The 13,972-nt window shown below is 48.7% G+C and overlaps 1 protein-coding gene across 10 annotated transcripts in view; it reads left to right on the forward strand.

Annotated features, from left to right (window-relative positions):
* The window catches only part of MSI2 (musashi RNA binding protein 2), a 435,580-nt gene that overhangs the window by 246,190 nt on the left and 175,418 nt on the right, over positions 1–13,972 (forward strand). The gene's annotated exons all lie outside the window — the stretch shown is intronic.

The following is a 13,972-nucleotide window of genomic DNA, read 5'->3' on the forward strand; positions in this document are numbered from 1 at the left end:
CCGCTTCCCCCTGTGCTCCAGGCAGACAGAGTGCCCAGGAGGCAGGAGTGCCACGGGCAGCCGTTCCCCATCCCTGGCTCCAGTGTGCTCATTGTCGTCCCAGGCTCGAGTCCAGTGCAAGGGTGAAGGATGGGAACAAGACAGTTCAGCACCCGAACAGGGCAGGGCACCCAGAGGCTTTTAGAAATGCGGTTATGTTTAGAGGGACCATCATCCTCTTCTTACTATTTTTATTGTCATTTTTCATTATCCACCTGCCCGGTGTACAATTACAGCTTACTTTGTTGTTGGCTAAATTCACCTGGCCTCCTCGCCTCCCTAGAGGTAGTTACTGGAGCAGAGTAGAAATGCGGAAGGGCCAGCCTGGTCAAAGTGTTCCTATTGGACCCTTCAATTTTTTTTTGAGATGGATTTTCGCTCTTGTTGCCAAGGCTGGAGTGCAATGGTGGGATCTCGGCTCACCGTAACCTCTGCCTCCTGAGTTCAAGCAATTCTCCTACCTCAGCCTCCTGAGTGCGGGGATTATAGGTGCCCACCACCACACCCAGCTAATTTTTGTGTTTTTATTAGAGACGAGATTTCACTGTGTTGGCCAGGCTGGTCTTGAACTGACCTCAGGTGATCCACCTGCCTCGACCTCCCAAAGTGCTGGGATTGTAGTTGGGAGCCACTGCACTGTCCAGGCAAGCTGATGACAGCTCCAGGCCTGGTGTTCCCATGGAGGCCTAGGGATTACTTTGGACACCACATGTCCCAAATACTCTTCATACCAGGAGACCTGGTCCTTGGTACATTACACCCCACTGGGCTGGGGTGACAGAAAGTGGGAGCAATGACCTCAAATTTGATTAGGGCCAAAGGAAACAAGTGGGATTTTCTTCACATCTCCCATTTAATAATGAGAGAACTGATCCCACAGGTAAGAGAATCCCACGCTGAAGGACATAGGTTCACAGCAGATCTCTTCCTAGCGGCCATTACCCCCGCTCCCCTTAAAAAGTAAATATCCATCACCATTTGCCTTCCTATTGCTACGATGATTTAAAAGAAGAGTTGGTTTTAATTATAATAAACATGGTATTTTTCTTGCTGCAACAAGGCCTTCAAAGGGGAAGAACACTCTCAATACCCCAATTATGCCAAAGCATTCCCAGTCCTATCCAGGAGTAATTAAAAAATACAGCTGACGCTTGTTCTCTCGCTTGTTTTTAAATGAATAGCTAAGTATCTGTCAAGATGATGAGCGCCTAGGCCGCTGATGGCCTTACCGTCTCAATTTGCTCCCAGGAACTACAGAGACGAGGGCACGAAAGCTGTTGTTTTGAACTGTGAGGCACTTGGCCACCCCAGGCAGGCACGTTTTGTGGTTGGTGGAGATCATCTCCCCGACCCCAGTACCAAAATGTGGATAGAAGGCCAGGCGGCACGTCCACATTCTTAATGCCTGCAACACATCTCTTCTTTCCCGTTGGGCAGCTGAAGTGGCATCTTCCTGTGCTGCGCAGGGAACTCAGCTTCTCTGCAGTACGCAGCATGTTTTGAGGATTGTTGTGTTGAATTAGCTTGGCTTTGTTGGGGGGAATCCCCTAGTTGCAATTCACTTTTTAATTAGTTCATGGAACCTTTATTTCTAAAGGATGCCACCAAGTGAATTGAGAAGTCATTTTGCATATTGACACCATTTGGTGGCAATCGGGCTCTTTTTCCTCAAGCTAAGGGCAAGGTTGGGTGCAGTGGCTCACACCTATAATCCCACTGCTTTGGGAGGCCACGGTGGGTAGATCACCTGAGGTCAGGAGTTCAAGACCAGCCTGGCCAACATGGCACAACTGCCTGTCTACTGAAAATATAAAAATTAGCTGGGCATGGTGGTGCATGCCTGTAATCCCAGCTACTCCAGAGGCTGAGGAAGGAGAATTGCTTGAATCTGGGAGGCAGAGGTGTCAGTGAGCTGAGATTGTGCCATTGCACTCCAGCCTGGGGTGACAGAGTGAGACAGTGTCTTAAAAACAACAAAGCAAAAAACAGCTAAGGCCATTTCTATGTGGATTCTTCTCACCCCACCCACAACACACATATCTTTCTAAAGACAAAATCAAGGGCAGACTTGAAAAGGAAATAATCATAAAACGTACAATAGCATTTGGAGTTCTTAATATTTACCCATCAGTTTACAGCATGTTTTTATATGTGTGGTGTTCCAGTTATCTATTGATGCATAACAAATAACCCAAAATGTTGTTGGCTTAAAACAACAGCAGTCATTATGTTATTTCTCATGGTTTCTATGGAGCAGGAATTTGGGAGGGACTCAGCTGAGTGGTTCAGGCTGGGAGCATCTCGTGAGGTTGCAGTCAGACATGAGGTTGCAGTTCTAGTGGCTGTAACTAGCACAGCAGGGGGCTGACCAAGCATCTCTCTCCAGGGGATCTCAGGACTTCTCCACATGGTCTCTCTGCATCAACTGGCTTGAGCTTCCTCACATCATGGCTGCTTCAGGCAGTCAAACACCTTATATAGCAGCTTAAGGCTGGAGCACAAGTGTTTCTACAAACAAGGCAGAGCATGTTCACCTTTTTTTGACCTAACCTCAAAGGTCAAACAACACAGGTGAATCTCAGACTCTCAACTAGAATGAAGGGGAGGGGACATAGACCTCACCTCTGGATTGAAGGTGTATTGAGGTCCTATTGTAGATAGCATGTGGCATGGAGGAGCTACTGTGGCCATCTTGGGAGAATACAGTCTGCCACATGCAGTCACTTTGAGACCCACTCAGGAGGGGTAGGAGGTCTTATTATCACCATTTTACAAACTGGAAACTCAAAGCCAGAGAGGTAAAGTAATTTGCCTGCGGTCACTCAGTTCTTAAGTAAATATTTGAACTCATATCCTGACGGATGTGAGAAAAAGGGAAAGAAGGCAGCACCAATTAGCTTGTCCAGGTGACATTTGGGGGCAGGTGGGACCCGGTGGCTCTAAAGAGAGACCTCACATCTCTCTTTGGCACCATATGAGACAAGTTGCGTCATTTTTTTTTTCTCTTTCATAGGCTCTTGTGTGCAGGGAAGGGAGAGTCAAGTGGGGTGGACTAGTAGGAGGACGGGCAAGCTCTGGAGGAAAGAGGGTGGGCAGGTGTCTCCTTGGTATAGCAGCTAGTTTCTTACAGCCACTGTCAGGAGAGGAAGGCCACCCGGGTCTGTAGGGTGTGTGTGTGGACCAGGCTTTACCCAGAGTCTTGTCCGGTCTCTTCTGAAGGCCAGGGCACTCAATAAAGGACAAGTCCAGCTCTGGTCTTTAAATTAGAAGACTGGTCAGGTGTGGTGACTCACACCTATTATCCCAGCATTTTGGGAGGCTGAGGCAGACAAATTACTTGAGTTTAGGAGTTCAAGGCCACCCTGTCTCTATCAAAAAAAAAACAAGAAAATTAGCTGGGCCATGGTGGCATGTGCCTGCAGTCCCAGCTACTTGGGAGGCTGAGGTGGGAGGATCACTTGAGTCCAGGAGATCAAGGCTGCTGTCAGTTATGATTGCGCCACTGCAGTCCAGTGTGGGTGACAAAGCAAGACCCTGTCTCAAAACAATTAAAAAATAAAAACTAACCAATATGAATAATAATAGCAACATCAAGAGCCTGTACTTCCTGTGTTTTTTCATGTGTGTAAATGCTCTGTCACACCATCTCATTTCACCTCATTACATTCCCCCATAAAGAACATTCTGTTAACTGGGGTTCAGAGAGTAACTTGTTCTATCGCTCACCCAAGATCGCCCTGTGGTTCCTGAGTATAAGGTGTGAAGCCAAGTCTCTGTGGCCCTGGGGCCGGAGCCCTCAACTGCCCTGCTAGGGTCCGAGTTGACTACTGCAGGGCCTTAGTCTAGGGGAACGGCTGGACTAAGGACATCTGCAGGAGCGTTTGCTGTGCTGAGTTGAGCCCCTCTGCCAGAGGTGTCAAAACAAATGCTTTTGTGTGTTTACCGCCTCACGTGCTCAGCCAGAAGCTCTTGTTTTATCATCTAGTTGAGACTGAGGGGAGGAGGCTTCATCAATAAGGACCTGACCCACTCTCCATCCCACGGCCCTGGGCCAGGCCCTGTCAGCTCTCAAAAAGGCAGCTTAGTCCTCAAAGGTGGTCCTGCCTCCAGGCTGCCCCTACCCCAGCCCCTAGGTCTGTGCACGGAATATTGTTAGACTGATCTTTCCAAGTCGTCTCTCTCAGTGCCTAAAACATTCTGGCGTGCTCAGGGAAGTTGTTTGGAATGACCCAATGAACAACATGTGTGCCGATTCCTCTCCCCTCAACTATTGTCAGGGTGAGCCCAAATTCAGCTATTGGCAATGAGACAGACCTAGAACAGCCCCCGTTCCTGGAGATCTTACTCACAGACCCTTTAAGAGAGCCTGCCCTTACAGACACAGTCATTACATGTCTTGGGTTTTTTAGGGAGATTTAGATTTTCTGTGTCAGATGAGATATTTAAGATAACTCCAGTCACTGCGTAGCCCTGCAGGGCAACCATTTATTACAGGTCTATTTCAGTGTTTGAAACGTAGAGACAGTTGCTGAGTTTAAGCCCTCAGAGCTCACCTCTAGGCTGCATAGCCAGTTTCTAGGAGGGTCCTGGGTTTCAAGAGCAAGAGATCCTTGTCATCCTTCACTCCTGGGCTATAGGCAAGTCCAGAGTACAAGGTTCAGAAGGCCCACCAGCAATTTGAGGGCTCTCCAAGGGTCCTCTAGGAAGGAGACCCCAGGGGAGAGAGAATGAGTTGGGGCAACCAAGAGGAAAAGGGGTAAGAATCATAACATTTGTGGAATAATCTGTGTGCATTGGGCATTTCATACTTGACACCTGGTTCTTTACCACATTAAAATATGGGTTTAATTTTTCGCATCTTACAGGCAACATGGTGCAGAGTTTAAGAGCATGGGCTCTGGGTTCTACTGTTGGGTTAAAATCCAGGTTCTTCTCCTCATAAGCTGGATGAATTTAGCCAAATTGCTCAGCCCTCTGGATTTCCGTTTCCTCGTAGATACATGGAGATGATGATGATAGTACCTCCTTTGAAGGTGTAATGTGAGAATTGAACTAGATAACTTTGTGAAATGCCCAGCATAGTGTCAGATCTACAGTAATCGTGTCATAAGAATTAGCTGCTATTGTTATTGTTTGAGGGTTAGGGACGGGGGAATGAAGAAGAAGGCTCTTAGAGATGTTAAATCACCGGTCAGTATTCTACCCTGGAGGAAGGTCTGGGCTCTAGATTTAAGCCTTCTACAGCTAATGCTGGGCCATTGCTGTGATCAGAGGTCCTGATGAGGCTGTGTGCCTGTGTGCGCACAGAGGTGCGTGGATTTGGAGCCGGCCACCTGCCCTTCCCCAGCACCATGACATATCCGGGCTCTGCTCTGACCTTACAGCCCACCGTCCATGGCCCCAAAGTGGTCTTGGGAGCAGACGCACAGCTGGTAGATTGGGTCTGGGCTCTGGCTTGCTCACCAAACCCTGAGCTTCTGTTTATGACTAATTGCTTTGTTTGTTCTGTGTGAGACACTTAATTTTTTTTTCAGTGATTTACTCCTCTTTGTAATTAGGTGTAGTGATTAGAATCTTGTTCTTATTACAATGGAGTTTTCCTTTTAATTCATGCACATTCACCAGGCCTATCTCCGTCTGTTCCATTGATTGTCCCCAGTTGGCTTTTCCGAAGCTGTCATGTAAATCACAGTTCAGGGGTGGCTTAGAGACTGATGTGAGTCCAAAGAATCAAAGACAGCTGGCGGGGAGTTTTGTTATATTCAGCTACCCAATAGTGCCACTTACTTAAGGGTGAAGTCTCAGTAAATCAGGGCACAAGGAGTTGGCAAATTACTTTAATAAGTGTTCCTTACTATATCTTCTCCATGTAATTTTTTTAATTAAAAATGTTATTACACACACATGTACGTTTTGCTAGGAAAAGGTCTGGAAAATAAACACTGAAGTGTTAACAGTGGGTGTTTTGTATTTTCTTCTCTGCTCATAGGCAGTTCTGCCACGTATTTATAATACATCTATTAACAAATAAGAGGTTTTGCAAGCCCTCCTTTAAAACAGATTAGAAACAATACATTTGTCAACTAGTCCAAGGTCACTTCACACATCAGCAAAAGAGTCCAGGTCTTTAAAGTCCCAGAGCGCTTGCTTAGTCCCCAGAGCTGCCATCATCTGTCAGTCAGTCAAAAAGTAGCCATTGAGTCCTTGGTCTAGGGTGAGGGGTAGAGAAGGCTGGAGTGCAGTAGCACGATCTTGGCTTACCACAACCTCCACCTCCTGGGTTCAAGGGATTCTCCTGCCTCAGCCTCCCAAGTAGCTGGGACTATAGGCAGGCATGCACGCCTCCATGCCCGGCTAATTTTTGTATTTTTAGTAGAGACGGGGTTTCACTATATTGGCCAGGCTGGTCTTGAACTCCTGACCTCATGATCCACCTGCCTCAGCCTCCCAAAGTGCTGGGATTGTAGGCCTGAGCCTCCACACCTCCATGCCTGGCCGGGAGAGAGGTTTTTGACAGAAACTTTCTCTTCCCCTGACCATGGCCCTGACCTCTCGAATTCCGCAGACTTTGGATCCTCTTTCTTAATAATGCTGTGAAGGTGGCTAATGCCAAGGCGTGCCCTCTCGGTTCTGCCTCTTCCAGCACGGCACCCTCCCTTCCTATGGTCTCCTGTCCAGCCTCCTTGTTGCCAGCTCTTGATGCTGTGTGCTGTCCTGTTACGGCCTCACAAGACAGCCCCCCAGGGATCTCCTCGTGCTTCTCCTTCAGTCTTCCCCTCTGTGGAGGGAGAAAGGCATGTTCCTCCTAAGCAAGGGGGCTGAAGGGAATTCAGTGGCATGACTGACCAGTGGACTCGACTGGGGGTGTGCGTCCGAGGGGACCTAGACGTGAGGCTGGAAGGCAGGGGAGCTTGCCTTGGGCCATGAGTGCTTGGCTGTTTCCTGTAAACAGCTGGAGACATGGAAGGTTTGCAGTGATCCTTCAGGAAAAGCAACCAGGTCACAGTCAGTGATGCCAGGAAGGAGGTCATCTTTTGGGTCACATCTTAGGGTGACAAGGTTCTGAAGCAAAGAGAGTTGTAGAAAAACCGGCTGGGCACAGTGACTCATGCCTGTAATCCCTGCTCTTTGGGAGGCCGAGGTGGGTGGATCACCTGAGGTCAGGAGTTCGGGACCAGCCTGGCCAACATGATGAAACCTCGTCTCTACTAAAAATACAAAAGTTAGCCAGGCTTGGTGGTGGGCACCTGTAATCCCAGCTACTCAGGAGGCTGAGACAGGAGAATTGCTTGAACCCAGGAGGTAGAGGTGGAGGTTGCAGTGAGCCTAGATGGTACCATTGTACTCCAGCCTGGGTGACAAGAGCGAAACTGTGTAAAAAAAGAAAAAGTAAGGAAAGGGGAGAATGGGGGTCCCATCAAAGGAAGAAGGAATAGAATGGGATGGGGTGGCTTGGAAGAGGGAGGAGCCAGCAAGAGTGTAAAGCTTTCAGTGCAGGAAGTGGGGGTCACTGGTGGAAATGGAGTCAGAGAAGGTGTGTAGGTCATTGTTAAGATGTGCCGGGGCTGGAGGTCCCAGAATATCCAGGTGACGGGAAACCTACAGCAGAGAAGTGAGGCTGATGCTCTGGGGACAGGCCTGGCAGGAGAGCACAGAGAGGCAATGGCTCTTCTTGCCACCTTCTTGCATAGGGGAGAGAGCTCAGATGGAGAGGGTGGGGGCCATGGACCAGGCAGGGTGGATGACGCCCTGGAGGTTTATGTGGTGGGAGAAGAAAAGGGAGCCAGGGAGAGCTACAGAGAAGGGGACAGAGCACCTGGAGCCTAGAAACCCCCAGAAAATGGGCATAATGGAAGGTTGGGAGCTCAGGTATATTCTTACGTTTTTCTAGTTAATAAAAAGGGGTTACTTGCCCAGCACAGTGGCTCATGCCTGTAATCCCAGCACTTTGGGAGACCAGGACAGGTGGATCACCTGAGGTCAGGAGTTTGAGACCAGCCTGACCAACATGGGGAAACCCCATCTCTACTAAAAATACAAAATTATCCAGGCATGGTGGCACATGCCTATAATCCCAGCTACTCAGGAGCCTGAGGCAGGAGAATCGCTTGAACCCCAGAGGCAGAAGTTGCGGTGAGCTGAGATCACGCCATTGCACTCCAACCTGGGCAACAGAGTGAGTCTCCATCTCAAAAAAAAAAAAAAAGGATGGGACCTTCCAGGCTTAATGGAACAAATTAACAAGGAAAATGCTCATGCCCTAACATATTCAGGTATTCCTTGCTTTTAAAAAGAATGCCTCACCAGAGTTGCTTAAGCAGAAGTGTGTACAACTTGGTAGGCTATGTACTCTTTTGCCAGGAGAGTGAAAACCTAGAGAGAATGAGATTTCAGGTTAAAGCTATGCCAGTGGTTATTTGCCAAGTGGCATCTTGGTGTGGGGCTGTGGGGGTTGCATACATATTTAAGTTAGTAAGTCAGGGGACAAGGTGAAAAGCGTGTGTGAAATAAAAGCAGTTTCTCTGAAATTCTGTGGCTGTAGATTCCTTTCTTTGGAACCAAAGAGAAACTTTAATGAGTTTTCCTTTGCAGGTAAAGCCCAGTTTTATTCTGTGGCTGAGTCTTCTCTAAATAAAGCAGCCTTCCTTCTACCTCCACCGCACAGGCTCTCCCTTCCTGATGGCCCCCTCCAGACTCTCTTTAAAATAGACTTTCATGCATGAGGGAGCATCATAATGTAATACCCGTCTTATCTCCACACTTACCCAGAGGCATTTACAAAAGGACGGTGGGCAAGCCTTAGAAATCTCCGTGGCAAGCGGAGGTGGGACGTTTTCTTTAGAAATGTCCTCACCTGGGTCTGTCCAGGGCCGGACCCTGATGGGCCAATTAGCCACGATCAGAGCTTCCCTGCTCTGGCTCTTTCTCTCTGAAAGGCCTGGGCTCATCTTCCTTTACATTTCCAAGGTCCTCCACTTGTCTCCCTCGTGATAAACAGCGCGAGTCGGAGTGTCTGAAGGACTCGGGGAAAACCTGTGGGGTTATTATGGCTCATTTGGTAGATGAGAGGGATCTGTAATTTTCTGCGGGGTATTTGTATGCACGGAGATGTGATAAAGATGGCTTGTAGCCTCTTTCATTTTCCAGATGTCTCACGAGTGGATAAACATCGCATCTTTCTCTGGCTGTGGGTCTGCTCTATCTGGTGTGCTCCTGATGCCACGTTCCCTGGGAGCATTCGCAGTCATCTCCCCGTCCCCGAGAACAGCCATTTTGTCTTGGCAGGTCTTCTTCCCTGGCCTTCGGAGCGGGTGGAGAGAAGGCTGCTGTCGGAGGAGGCCGTGGGAGTGGAGGGGCTCTGCCTCATCTTCCAGAACCGTTCGAACATCTGGATGTGTTTAGCCTGTTGGATTCGAGTTGAGCAAATCTGGAGCTTGCTTTTTTGTGCCTGTTGAAGGGCAAACCTTCCCGTGTCTTCCTCTGTGTACAGATTGTGGGGACAGCGAGGGTGAGACAGGGCGTCTTGGGAGGGGAAGGACTGAAATCTCATGAAGACAGATTTCTGACAGCTAAGAAATGCCTGGAAATGGCGTGTATGTTGGGGTCAGGGAGGATCTGTAGGGCGATTTTCAAGCCAGCGCAGGCCCAGCCCAGCCAGACTCACAGTTCTCCCGGCTGCTTGGTAAACACATGTTAAAGATGCTAATTTTGCTGTATATTGACATGGTGAATGTTTTCCTAGCATTGAACCCATAATGTATTTGGTATGAAGCTATAAAAAATCCTTTCTGATTTCTCTCTCTTTATTTTACCTCCAAGATTTTTTAAATGAAGAATTTGTCTTTCTCAATCTGTCTCTCTCTGTTTCTGTGTGTGTGTGTGTGTGTGTGTGTGTGTGTGTCAATCTCTTCCCGTTGGTTTTTGTCTCTGTGTGTGTGTGTGCGCGCACGCGCGCGTGTCCCTCCCCGACCCCCAACAAGGACTAAGAAGCATTGAGAACTGGGCTTTTTCCTACAGATGCAGAATGCCCTCTTCAAAGTGGGAGTCTGTGTACTTCTTCCAAAGATCCTGCCTTTGCTCTGAGCAGTTTCAAAGTGTTCACTGTGAACTCATATTCAGACTCTAGCATTTTCTTCTGAATATCCTCACTGGTGATAAATCTTTGGCCTTTGAAAGTGGATGTGATTTTTGGAAACCATTGCCAGTCTTGGTTCCAAATGACTTGTGGCCAAGATTGATTATGCTGTTTTTGGACCAAAATGAAGTAGGGCTATAAAATAATGACTAGTTGTTTTGCATGACTTGGGAACTGACTAGAAGGGAATTCCCCGCCCCCTCCCCCCAAAGTCTCGAGAAAATATTTCAAGTCTTAGTAAATAAAGACGGGGCCTTCCTTGGTGACTTCTTTGAAGGGGATGATGACCATATGGTGTCCACTCCAGTGTATTTGTCTATCAAACAACAAGACAGAGGCTGTAGTTTTTTCTTCTTTTAAATTTGTAGGGACGGGTCTTGCTGTATTGCCCAAACCGGTCTCAAACTCCTGGCCTCAAGCAGTCCTCCCACCTCAGCCTCCCAAAGTCCTGGGTTGATAGGTGTGAGCCACTGTGCCCGGCTTGCTGCATTTTCTTTTTAATCCTCGCTGTGCATTAGATGTGGGGCCAAGCCTGCTGATGCTAGATAAAGGGCCAGGGTCGCTTATGAGTTGGTGTTTAGTGAAGACCTAATTCAGAGCACAGCAGCAGCAGGCATTACCCTTTTAAAACTCCTGCTGCAGGTCAGCAGCAGCTGTGTCTGGGAGTATGGGGTCAGGACAGAAGAAAGCCTTCCTGAGTAGGGCTTCATCAGCCATTCCCTCGCCTGTGGCCGGCTATTGGCTGGCAGCTCTGGGGGGGGCCATTCTGCATTGATCTGAGACCCCCATCTCAATGCCACACTCCACAACCGTACCAGCCCTTCCTCTGCTGCCCCCACCCAGCACAGACTTTCTAGACCTCCGGCTCTTACCATGCACAGAGCTTGAAGCATCTACACTGACAGCCCTTTCTTTCCCTTTCCTGCCCACAGGAAAATCAACCTATTTTATTTTATTTTATTTGAGATGGAGTATCCCTCTGTCACCCAGGCTGGAGTGCATTGGTGTGATCTTGGTTCACTGCAACCTCCGCCTCCCGGGTTCTAGCTGTTCCCTGCCTCAGCCTCCCTAGTACCTGGGATTACAGGCGCCAGCCACCGTGCCCGGCTGATTTTTGTATTTTTAGTAGAGACAGGGTTTTACCATCTTGGCCAGGCTGGTCTTGAACTCCTGACCTCATGATCCACCTGCCTCGGCCTCCCAAAATGCTGGACAGGCATGAGCCACTGTGCCTGGCCAATCAACGCATTTTCTGCAGGAATGCTAATACAGTGAAGACTGAAACGACAGGAACCTTAAATCCCATTTTAAACTGTTAAATACAAAATCCATTTGAAGGCTAAAGTTTGGGGTACTACAAAGAGCTTGAAAGGTTTGATGCTGGCTGGAAAGAAGTCTGGAAGTGTTTCTTCAAGGGAGCAAAGAAAAGCGCCACCACAGGACATAAAACCCCTCTTTGGAAGGCCTCGTCCAAAGCCTGTAGTTGCCCCCAGAAAATGATGTTTTGGTTCAGATGCCACCAGATGTGTGCGATTGGCAAGACATGAAAAACAGAGGGCAGATCCCAGATGGGCACCGAGTAGAGCACACAGATACGCACAGGAGCCAGGCAGGCCTGGCCGAGGGGAAATGGGACCCGGGAGATGTAGGTACCTGCTGGTGGCTGACAGTGGGCTGTGCAGCGAGGCTTGCACCTGGCTGGGCAAAGTGCTGAACGAATGTGTTCTTGTAGATGCACCTGTGGTCAGAGGCCACAAGGCTGTTCTGGGACCCATTCATTAGAATAGAGTCCTCAAGTCCTAAACTACAGTGTCATCTTCAATGAAAAATGGTTTCTGTGGTCCAGCTGGAGGACACCCGGGTCAGATCAGCATCGAGTCACTGCAGAAAGCCACAGGGATCCTCCGGCAGCTCTGCCTCCATCTTCCCAGTCTGAGAGATGGGGCAAAGTGCTGCTTCTCAAGGGCGTTGAGGATTAATGAGCTGACATTTGAAAACTGCTTGGGAGACGAATTGGAAGTGCTAAGTATTACTATTTCATGTGGAAGTCTGAAAATAACTGCGCCGAAGTGTTCTGATAAATAACTAAATTGAGCTAGTGAGGGGGAAATTTCAGCCATCTAGAGAGTGTTTCTCTTAAATATTTTTCTCTCAAGTGGAAAGGAGTGAGGGGGAGAGAGAGTGAGGGAGAATTTATCCAGGGAGAATTTCTGTGCGTTATGCCGCCCACAAATGGAAGAATATTGAGTCCGCCTCACCAGTCTAGGGGCATCCTGGCTGCCTGCTTTTTAAATTTTTTTTGAGTTTCACTCTTGCCACCCAGGCTAGAATGCAATGGTGTGAGCTCGGCTCACTGCAACCTCTGCCTCCCAGGTTCAAGCGATTCTCCTGCCTCAGCCTCCTTAGTAGCTAGGATTACAGGCATGTGCCATCACACCCAGCTAATTTTTGTATTTTTAGTAGATACGGGGTTTCACCATGTTGGCCAGGCTGGTCTCAAACTCCTGACCTCAGGTGATCTGCGCACTTCGGCCTCCCAAAGTGGGGAGATTACAGGCGTGAGCCACCATGACCGGCCAGTTGCTTGCTTTTTGCTCCTTAACTCCAAACCCAAGGTATTGCCAAGCAAATGCAATCCCCACAACATTAACTCATTTGACCCTACCACGTGGTACCTTCACAAGGCTTTTTCTGCTTTTTCAAAACTTCCTCATCCTTTGAGATCAGTGTCATTCCTGAAGATTTTTGGCCAAATGGCCCTTTCTGCATTCCTTCTGTTGTAGCACCTAATTGTGCCACAGTCCCTCACTGCGTTTGTCCATTGGTTTAAATGTCTGTTTCAGCTTGCCTCTTCACCCGGGACATAGGGGGCAGAAAGGGTGCATTTTCCACGTGTGCAGGACCTGCCATGTATTTGTTGTCAGTTCGTCCTTAATTAGGTTGTTTGTCACACCACTGTTCGGCCCCATGAGGCATCCCCATCTTCTCCTTCCTCTGTTTGGTCCCATAGGACTTTCAGCCTTTTGAGTGGCTGGGTTTTCTTTAGGCCTCTTTTGGGACTGGTATGGGTGGCCCTGGGAGGGGAGGGTGCCTGGGCCCCTGGGACCCTCTTTGATGAAGTGAGATGTTGTGAATAGGAGACTCATCCCCAGAGAGCCCTCTCATTTCTCCCCACCCTGATATTTTATAACAAGATGCTCCTAAGCCCTTGGTTCCACTGGTGTGAGGTCCTAAATAATGCTGCCCTCCTCTGCCTCTCCTCTTGGGATTTTGTTTTGTTTTTGAGACGGAGTTTCCCTCTTGTAGCCCAGGCTGGAGTGCAATGGCACGATCTTGGCTCACTGCAACCTCTACCTCCAGGGTTCAAGCGATTCTCCTGCCTCAGCCTCCCAAGTAGCTGGGATTACAGGTGTGCACCACCACGCCTGGCTAATTTTTGTGTTACTAGTAGAAACGGGTTTCACCATGTTGGTCAGGCTGGTCTCACATTCCTGACCTCAGGTGATCCACCTGCCTTGACCTTCCAAAGTGTTAGGATTACAGGCATGAGCCACTGCACCTGGCCTCCTCTTAGTTTTAAAAGCCATGCAAGTTCTAAAGGCTGCTGGAGCTGGCTGAGGCAGGTGCACTCATCTGGAAACACCTTTGAAAAAATAGGTTTTTGGCACATTTTTGTGTTTCTTTGGCTTTAGTCCATGGCACATAAACTGGGTTTAGGAGCAGGCATTTAAATTCCCAGGGCTGGCTCTGAGCGTCCTTCCCCTGCCTCTCTGCAGGAGCACCTCTCTGGGGGTGGGA

The sequence above is a fragment of the Sapajus apella genome, unplaced genomic scaffold (genome assembly GCF_009761245.1).
Source record: "Sapajus apella isolate SASKATOON/1434 unplaced genomic scaffold, GSC_monkey_1.0 scaffold12, whole genome shotgun sequence".
Lineage (NCBI taxonomy): Eukaryota > Metazoa > Chordata > Mammalia > Primates > Cebidae > Sapajus > Sapajus apella.